The 9,378-nt window shown below is 41.5% G+C and overlaps 1 protein-coding gene across 6 annotated transcripts in view; it reads right to left on the bottom strand.

The window, feature by feature from the left end:
- The window catches only part of C1QTNF7 (C1q and TNF related 7), a 106,270-nt gene that overhangs the window by 27,640 nt on the left and 69,252 nt on the right, over window positions 1-9,378 (bottom strand). The gene's annotated exons all lie outside the window — the stretch shown is intronic.

Raw genomic sequence — 9,378 nt, forward strand, 5'->3', positions numbered from 1 at the left:
TTGTTCTCATCTGGTTCATCTTCACTTATTTCCACAATGTGGATGCCCACAAACTTTTGTTTCATTTCTCAGTTGTCTAAAGTTCTAGAAGGGAAGAGGGGTACTAGTCATTGGGGCCCCGATAAATGTGGGGAAGCCAATCCCTACTTTTAAGGGGTTTGCAGTCTCTGTGGGGAATCTAGGCTTCTGTTATACCTGATAAAGACTCAGGTACGAGAATGCGCCCCTTACAGTGTGCTCCTCTGGGGCAAGAACCCTCTCTTCCTCACCTATGCCCCCCACATGGCAGCCAAGGGATAGAATCTAAAGGTGCTCACTATATACTGGTGGATTAATGACTTATTCTAATTAGATGCCAGAATAAGAGCAAGGAAGTTAGTCTTAAATGCTGATTGGGTTCTGGAGGCAACCACTGACCAGTAAGGTCCAACAGCCATGTGAGTAGCTCCCCTACCTTCCTGTCTCTCCCCTGACCTCTTGCAATGGCCTCTGACCTGCTCTCTCTGGCCTTGCCGTCTCTGCCTTCAAGTCCAAGCTCTCCTGTGTTACTAAAGTGAACCCAAACGATGGGCACTTGATAAACAGATTTGCTAGATGAGTGAATAATATCACTTTCCTATTTAAATTCATTCCAATAGTTAAACCCACTCTGTAATTTTTTTGATCCAAAATATCCATTAGATAGAACTTTGCCACAGGGCAAATGCAAGGGAAAATCACAGAAAGCACAAATGGGAAGAGGAATTATTTGCTGGTATGTGGGATGGCTTTGGTTGGAATGGTGAGACCCACCTTGTTCTTGGATTCCTGGAACACCTTGGAAGCCAAAAACATCTCCTCTCCCTTCCAGCTGGCTACATAGGGCCACTCTTTCTCTGATGGTCATTGAGAGGTATATATCTTCCCTCCCAGGACATTAGTTAGTGGCCAGGGCAAGGGACCTATTGGAAGGGTTGCAACTGGCAGCCCAGAGGAGGTCCTTCAAGGGGCTAATGATCAACATCATTTATGGGGACTCCTATTCTGAAGGTAGCAAATAATAACACCCATTTATGAAGCACCTGCTATAGAGAATCCTGACCACTTAGTGAAGTAGGTATTATTATCTGTTTATTAGAGATACGGAAAGTCAGGAGCCCAGATGAGAGAATTTGCAAAGGTCATGCCGCTACTAAGTGATAGATTTGGCATTCAAACTCAGATTTTTCTGACACCCCCCCCAATCAAACCTTTAGTTTTTTTTTTTTTTTAAGATTTTATTTATATATCTGAGACAGAGAGAATGAGAGAGACAGAGAGCACATGAGAGGGGGGAAGGTCAGAGGGAGAAGCAGGCTCCCTGCCGAGCAGGGAGCCCGATGCGGGACTCGATCCCGGGACTCCAGGATCATGACCTGAGCTGAAGGCAGTCGCTTAACCAACTGAGCCACCCAGGTGCCCCAAACCTTTAGTTTAATGTGAGGACAGTAATACTGCTTAGCTCCCATGATTGTTGTAAAGATTAATTGAAACAATCTACAGAAAATGAGTCCCACGTTGCCTAGAGCATAGTAGGCACTCATTAACTACTAGGTGAGTTAATATTGCTGGCATTATCTTTGCTGCTCTGGCTATTGCAGCTTTGGCTCCTGGTCTCTGATGAATCTTCTGTCCTGTGTTCTCTGTGCCCACTTTGCCCCTCAAAACCACCCAGGGGCCCGTCTTTGGTTTCAGGGAGGCCAGAGGTAACATGGCCAGTTAGTGATGAAACTTTTTATCCTGAGGGTTTTGAGAGTGTCTGTGTGACATTATCTAGGCAGAAAAATAGTGATGATGGTGGTGATAATAATAATAACAAAAATAAAATAATAATAATAGTAATAATGATAACTTAAATTTATTGAAAACCCCTAAACTCACTTCTTTGTGGGCATTTCAGTTCTATTCCAACTGCCCGGTGTTTCTAAATGTTTACCCAGATAACAGAAGACCCTTGTTCTCTGCTTTGCTTCTTGCTGAAAACATTTGAGGCATTCTGGAGGAGAACCATGGACACGAGCCAGTCTCAGAGTTAAGAGTGACAATAGACCCAACAAAGGCAAAGATTTAGCAGCAGGTGGTACCACTTGCACACATTCCCTGCCAGCCAAAACAACATTCTCACTGACTCCATCCCAGTGGAGAGAGAGCTGAAAATCCAACAGTGACTCATAGTGTGCTTGGGAAGAAAGCTGAGTATAGCGGTTTTGGCAAAAAGGACAAAAGCAATGAAATGTTACCACAGTCTAAATTAGCAGGACTCTCCACATCTTCTCTCTTCCCACTGACATTTCTTTGTGGCAGCTGATGGAGTAAGACCACTGGCTTTGAAGGCCAAAGTTTTCATTGCCCAGCCATGCACCCTTGGGCAATTTGCATGAGCTCTCTAAACCTTACTTTTCTCTTCCATAAATTAAAAAATCTAAAACAGCTCAAACCAGGTATGATTGTTAAGATTAATGAAGTAATGCATCTCATTGACTGGCGTTTGTGCCACTCAAGAAATGTTGGTTTTGTTGGTGAAAGGAGAAGCAATTCTAAGTCAGAGACATTCCTTTCTTTTCTTCCTTTTTTTTTTTTTTTGTTTTTGTTTAGCAGTATTTAGAATTTACCTGCTTGCTGGTGCTAGGAAATGCATGTCTTCGGTGACGTTCCTTCTGGGCTCTGGATCTGTGTTTTCAGAATAATCTCATCTGTGTTGTTAGAGAAACTGCCTGAGAGAATAACTTCTAAACAACTTTTCGAGACTTGAAGGATGATGTCAGATATCTGGGAAAATAAGTGTGAGGCGGGGTAGAGTAGGCTGTCAAGGCAGAACTAAAAGCTTGAGGAAAAGCGTGGCATGAGAGAGGACAGGATACCTTGGAGAAGGTAGGACAAAGCTTGTGCGGAGCAGAATATTGTGAGAAGCATGATGAGAAATGCAGGTGGAGGTTGAGGCAGAGGCTGATCACAGGAGTGGAAAGGCCATTGTGGATCTTGGAATTTAACTGAACAGCAATAAGAAGCACATGGAGAGTAAGATTGGAAGTGACAGGACCATACATACAGTTTAAAAAGAGCTCTTGGACTGCCATGTCCAGAAGGATTGGAGGAAGATAAGAATGAAGGGCTATGGTAGATAGCACCCTTGGGCAAAGACAGGTAAGAAAACCATTCAACCATGGGTCATGTTTCTAATGGAACCAATGACAGGTTTAGTTTGTTCATTTTTTTGTTTGGCTCTGTGTGTGTGTGTGTGTGATTTCCTTCTAATATGTTTTCCTAGTCATAGTCTACAAAGTTTTCATCAAAATGCATGTATTCTCTTTTAACCTCAAAATTGATTGTCTATGCTCTATTGCTGAATATCATTGTCATACAAAATTATTCATATTTTATTTTAAATATGTGTTCATTAAAGAAAACTTGTAGAAGAGGAAAATGTGGAAAAATAAAAGTAACAAAAATTATAGTTCTATCTCTCAGATAATCACTATTACCATTCTGGCTTATTTTTTTGTATTAGTTTTTGTTCTGTGTGTGTGTGAACATAGATCTTCTATTCAAAGATTGTGATATTATCTATCACAGTTGCTGCTCTTTCTTCTTTCTTTCTTTCTGTCAATTGAAATATATCTGACACACAACATTGTGTAAATTTGAGGTATAAAACATGTTGATCTGATACATATATGTATTAAAATATGATTGCCATTGTAGCCATAGTCGACTTTTTTAGAATCAACATATAAGTGATATCATACAGTATTTGTCTTTCTCTGTTTGACTTGTCTCCCTTACCATAATGACTTTAAGGACCATCCATATTGTCACAAATGGCAGGATTTCCTTCTTTCTCATGGCTGAATAATATTCTATTATATATACCACATCTTTATCCATTCAATGGGTAATGGGCACTTAGGTTGTTTCCATATCTTGGCTGTTGTGAATAATGTCGCAATAAACATGGGAGTGCAGATATCTCTTTTATATCCTGTTTTCTTTTCCTTTGGATATGTACCCAGAAGTGGGATTACTGGATCATCTGCTTGCTTTTTCTTTAACCTAATATTATATAATAAGCATTTCTCCTCTGTTATTCTTTGGAACCATTAATGGCCAAATAATATTCATCAAGTAGTTATACCATAATTTATTTAATCTTCTCCCCCCCATGATTGGACAATTAAGCTATTTCCATTTTTTTTCTGTTATAAATGAGATTACATTGAAAACTTTTGTGCATAAGCCTTTATCCCTATTTAGGATTATTTCCTTAGGATAGATTCCCAGAAATGGAATTACTGGGTCAAATTTGATGTTTTATGTTTCTCTTGGTACATGCTGTCAAACTGCTTTCCAAAAGGTTATGTGAATTTACACTACCCTGTTCCTGTATGAAAACAAAATCCAGGAGAATGTAAGCTCCCCAACAGTCAGGCACCCTTAGTCCGTGGAACACAGACAGAGCCACAGAATCTTCGATTTGGAAGTAACGTTTAAGGCAGGCAAAGCTGACCTCTACTGATGCTTGATCAGAGCAGCATGTTTTGTGGAGAGGACATCGAAGCCTGTTCCACAGTGGCACTGACAATGGCACTAACTCTGGGTTGGGTGGTCCCAAATTCCCTACGCAGCCCCAGCCAGGGGTTAAGCCCTGGTCATTTGTAATTTCACAGAACTAGAGCCATAGTGCCTAGTGGGTGCTCAGCTGACCTTGCCAGTTGGGATACAGGTGATGAGACACATCACCTGGGTTGAAGTCATCTCATTGTCCCCCTGGGTGGATGGCTCTGGAAAGACACCAAAGTTGCCTTCTGATGTGGTCAGGTCTCAAGGGCATCAGAAGCCTTCAGTCCCCAGGGGGTTCCTCTTCTATGGAGTCTTTGAAGTATGAGCCACTTTTTTTTTTTTTTTTTTAGTATGAACCACTTTTAAAAAGCTTTCCAAGAGCCCTTGCTCAAAAATCAGAGTTATGTGGCCAGGAGGTAGAATCTATTCCTATCTCTTCTGCACCCGAAGTGCAAGCCCTCCTGGCCTTCCCACCAAGGCTCTACACTGACCTTGACCTACCAGTGAGCCTTTCCCTTGCTCATTGCTGGCTTTCTTTTGCTTTTCCTTTGCCCTTCAGGCTATCTAGAGCCTACTACTCTTCCAGATCAACTGAAAGCTGGCTCTGCTAACTCTGGGCCGTTCATTCACTTCACTGAGATTTATTCCACTCCCCTATACCAACTACTGGCCATATGCTGAGGTGTAGAGTTAGACAAGCCCTTTCTAGTCCTTATATGCACTTTATTCTTGTGGAGCTCTATGACATTGCATGTTGTTGCTCTCTTTCAACCTGCAAGATCTTTCTCTCTGTTTCTTCATCTGGTTCAAAACCACACTTATTAAAAAAAAAAAAATCTTCATTAACATTCAACTATGTGCCCAGGCATTTGTCAATACTGTTGACTCAATGAGGCCTCTGAATCTGCAGTGGGTTAGGGGGCTGAACAACTCCCAGGAGTTTCACTGAGTGCTGTCCTGGGTTCCACACTGTGCTGAAGGCTTCACACACATCCACTCACTTCATCTTCTTAAAACCAGAGAAGGTAGTTACTATTATTACTATTTTCACTTTATACGTGGAAAGACCCAGGCACAAGAAGTATGTATCTTGCCTGAGACCATGCAGGCTTAGACTCTTAACCACTATATTTTACGACTTCTTTGTAAGTAACTACACACCAAGGATAGTAAGTGCTACAAAGAAAAAAAAGGGTAGTTGTGTCAGAAATTAAAAAGGGGGAACTATTTTAGTTCTAGGGGTCAGGGAAGACCACTCTAAGAAAGGGAAATTTAAGGAGATTCCTGAGGATGACTTAGCTGGGTGAAGACAGGAGAGGAGTCCTCCAGGAAGGGAGAAGAGCCTGAAGGTCCTATGGCAGGAGAGGGCTTTGGGAATTCTAACAAATGAAAGGACAGTGGGTTGGGGCTTACAGGGCAAGGTGGCCTGTAACAGAGGCAGAGAAATAGATGAGGTCAATTCAGGGCTTGAAGGGTTAAATTGTATCTTAAGAGTAATGGGAGGCTCACCTGGGTGGCTCAGCCAGTTGAGGCTGAGCATCTGACTCGATTTTGGCTCAGGTCATCTTTGTTATTCTTAAAATGATGCTCTGCTGAGTGGACAGTGGATTGGAGAGGGCTGGTGAAGGGAGATGAGTGGTCGGTTGGGAGGCTGATGCAGCCAGTAGGGCAAGAGATAATCATGGTGGGCACTGTGGCAGCAGGAGATACAGAGAGAGGAATGGAGACCTATTTTTGTTTAAGTCTTGATGGATTAGACATTGTGTCCTATGGGAACCCCTCTGACATTGTCAACCCCACCTAGCTCTGGAGCACCCTCTCTCTGCTCCATAGCACCCCAACCCATGATCACACAGGTGATGGTCTTCACTTTATATTATCTGCTTTCTCTCTAGACTGGGTGCTATCTATTGTTTATTGTTTTGCCTACTGTTGCACTCTTACCACTAGAACAGTGCCTGCCACAGGGCAGGTGCTTGATAAATGATTTAAAAATGTGTTTAATCAGCCACTTACTGTGTGCTGGTCCCCGCACAGTCACTGTGCATTGTCTTGTGTGCTGCACTCAGTAACCCCAAATGAGGTGGTTAATATTTCATGCTCATTTTATGGAATGAGAGAAGATTGTTAGATCTTTAGAGAAATAGAGAAAATAGAGAAAACAAAGGCATAAAGGGCCAATCACCTTAATCATACTCATGTAATTACAAAGGGTTAGAGCCATGGCTCGAACCCGGGTTTGTTGGTGGCAAAGACCATGTGCCAGAACACCTAGCCATCTTCCTGCCTGCACCATCCACCAAGTTTGTGCATTAGGGAAGCAGGGCTCTTGCCTGGATCATCACAGAATAAGAAATCCTGGCACAATGCGGTAGGCAGCAAGTAGGTGTGCATGGAACTCTATCCCAACTTAGACAGTGTAAGCATACAATGGAATATTGTTCAGCTCTGAAAAAGGAAGGAAGTACTGATATATGTCACAACATGGAAGAACCCTGAAGACATTTTTCTTTTTTTTTTTTTTTTTAAGATTTTTATTTATTTAACAGAGATAGAGAGAGAGCACAAGTAGAAAGAGGGGCAGACAGAGGGAGAGGGAGAAGCAGGCTCTCCGCCGAGCAGGGAGCCCGATGTGGCGCTCGATCCCAGGACCCTGGGATCATGACCTGAGCCGAAGGCAGCCGCTTAACCGACTGAGCCACCCAGGCGCCCCTGAAGACATTATTCTAAGTGAAGAAAACTAGACACAAAAATCCACGTATTGTATATGTCCATTTGTATGAAATATCCAGAACAGGTAAATCTGTAGAGATGGAAAGCAGAGTGGTAGTTGCCAAGGGTTGGAGGTGGGCGTAAGAAATGAGAAGTGACTGCTTAATGGTTACAGAGGTTTTCTTTTGGCATGAAGGAAATGTTTTGGAGCTTGATAGAGATGGTGGTTGTACATTGTAATGCACTAAATGTCACTGAACTGTTTAAGATGGTAAATTTTATATCATGTAAGTTTCACTTCCATAAACAGTAATGCATGGAAATGAATTACACTAGCTCCAGGCTAGTGGTTAACCGAGGAGCAAGGAAAGGATCAAAATGGAGCCTCAGCTTAACTAGTAATTTTTAATTTTTTTAAATAAAGAAATAAAAAAATTTTCTTTATAAAAGATCTGAAATAAAAAAACTAGCATTATTTGAGTTATTGCTGGAAATTCTTCCATATAGAGAAGGGGAGCTAAGGCAAAACAGAGTGACAGAGCTGAGAGTTAAGGCAGAGTTGGCCAAATTTTAGCCAAATTCTACATCCACTAAAGCCTCTGACTTTAATGTAAAAGGAGGGACTTTGAGGTCATGTGACTCAGACACTGTGTGTGTGTGGGGGGGGGGGGCACAGTTCTCCCCTTAGAATGAATGCAATGTCAATGTGAGATCTAACAAACTGCAGATATCAGCTTCTGATAAATTGGTCTGTCTTCCCTCAGATGGAGGAGGAGTTGTCTGAGACACCAGAGTACATCAAGTGCAGGGCTGAGTCTTCCTAACCGAGGCTCAGTCAAATGTCATGGAGAGAGCTGGTGCCTCAACAGAGTAGCTGCCCAGGTTTGCAGGGAAGTAGAACTCAGGTACCAACCCTTTCTGAGAGGCCCCGGGACCCTGCCTGGGAATGCAGCATTGTGTACATATGTCAGTGTGGCTAACTTCCAGACTCACCTCTTGGGTGGGTTGTGTTTGCCTCTGTGTTGTACCTGAGGAAATGGAGGCTCAGGTGAGGAACATGCCCGCTGTCAAAGAGGGAGCAAGACAGAGCTGGGAGTCCAACCCAGGCTGTCTGCTGGAGCTTGTGTTTGCTGCAGTGCTGAGCCTGCACAAAGAAGTGTCTGGATAGGCACGTGTTTAATAAATAAATGAATGGTAGCAAAACAAAACAGTTTTAATGGCCAAGTAGTTTGGTAAAGATTCACAGAATTCAAACTAGCTAGAGGGTAGGCATGTCCATAGGTTGTGCAAATACAAAGTGGTACAACCTCTTAGGAATGCAAAATTTATATTGACAATATATACGAAGAGTCTGAAAATTGTGCAACTCTTTGTCTCAACATTTCTACTTTTATGATTTAATTTGAAGAAAATTTTAAAAAACGTAGACAATGCTATATGTACAGTGATGTTGATCACAACTTAACATACTCTTTTTTGGTTATTAGAAATTATTTCTTTTACAGTTATAGGTTGATTAAGTCAATGGCACATCAACAAAAGGACTATTTTGTAGCCACTGGAATCCATGTTCTACAAGAACATTTAATGACAGAGGCAAATGTTTATTACATATTAATTAAGGGGAAAAATAGGCTGTCAAATAGTGTCTCTACTGTTGGAACATTCATTTTAGCTTTAAGAAATAATAAATGTATCACAAAGATGAGAAGCTTCAATATCAAAATATTAATGTGGCTCTATTGTTGTGTGGAGGTGTTATGGGTGATTTATATTTTCGACTTTCATTTCCATTGCGGTTTCCAAATTTCCATGGGGGGCAATAAGCATATTCCTTTTGGTTTTAAAAAGTCAATAAATGCTGCATTAAAACAAAACAAACTCACTCTACCCTCCCAATGGACAATATCATGTGTAGATAGAAGGAACGTCCTTTTTCTCAAAGAAATAAAACATTGATAATATAAGAGATTATTTGTGGATATTTATCTCAGTGTATTTTCTCTTCCTCCCTCTTTTCTTTCCTTCCTTCCTTCTTCCTCCTTTTCTTTCTTTCTTTCTTTCTTTCTTTCTTTCTTTCTTTCTTTCTTT

Source organism: Mirounga leonina, unplaced genomic scaffold (assembly GCF_011800145.1).
Source record: "Mirounga leonina isolate KUSES-001 unplaced genomic scaffold, KU_Mleo_1.0 Mir_129, whole genome shotgun sequence".
NCBI lineage: Eukaryota > Metazoa > Chordata > Mammalia > Carnivora > Phocidae > Mirounga > Mirounga leonina.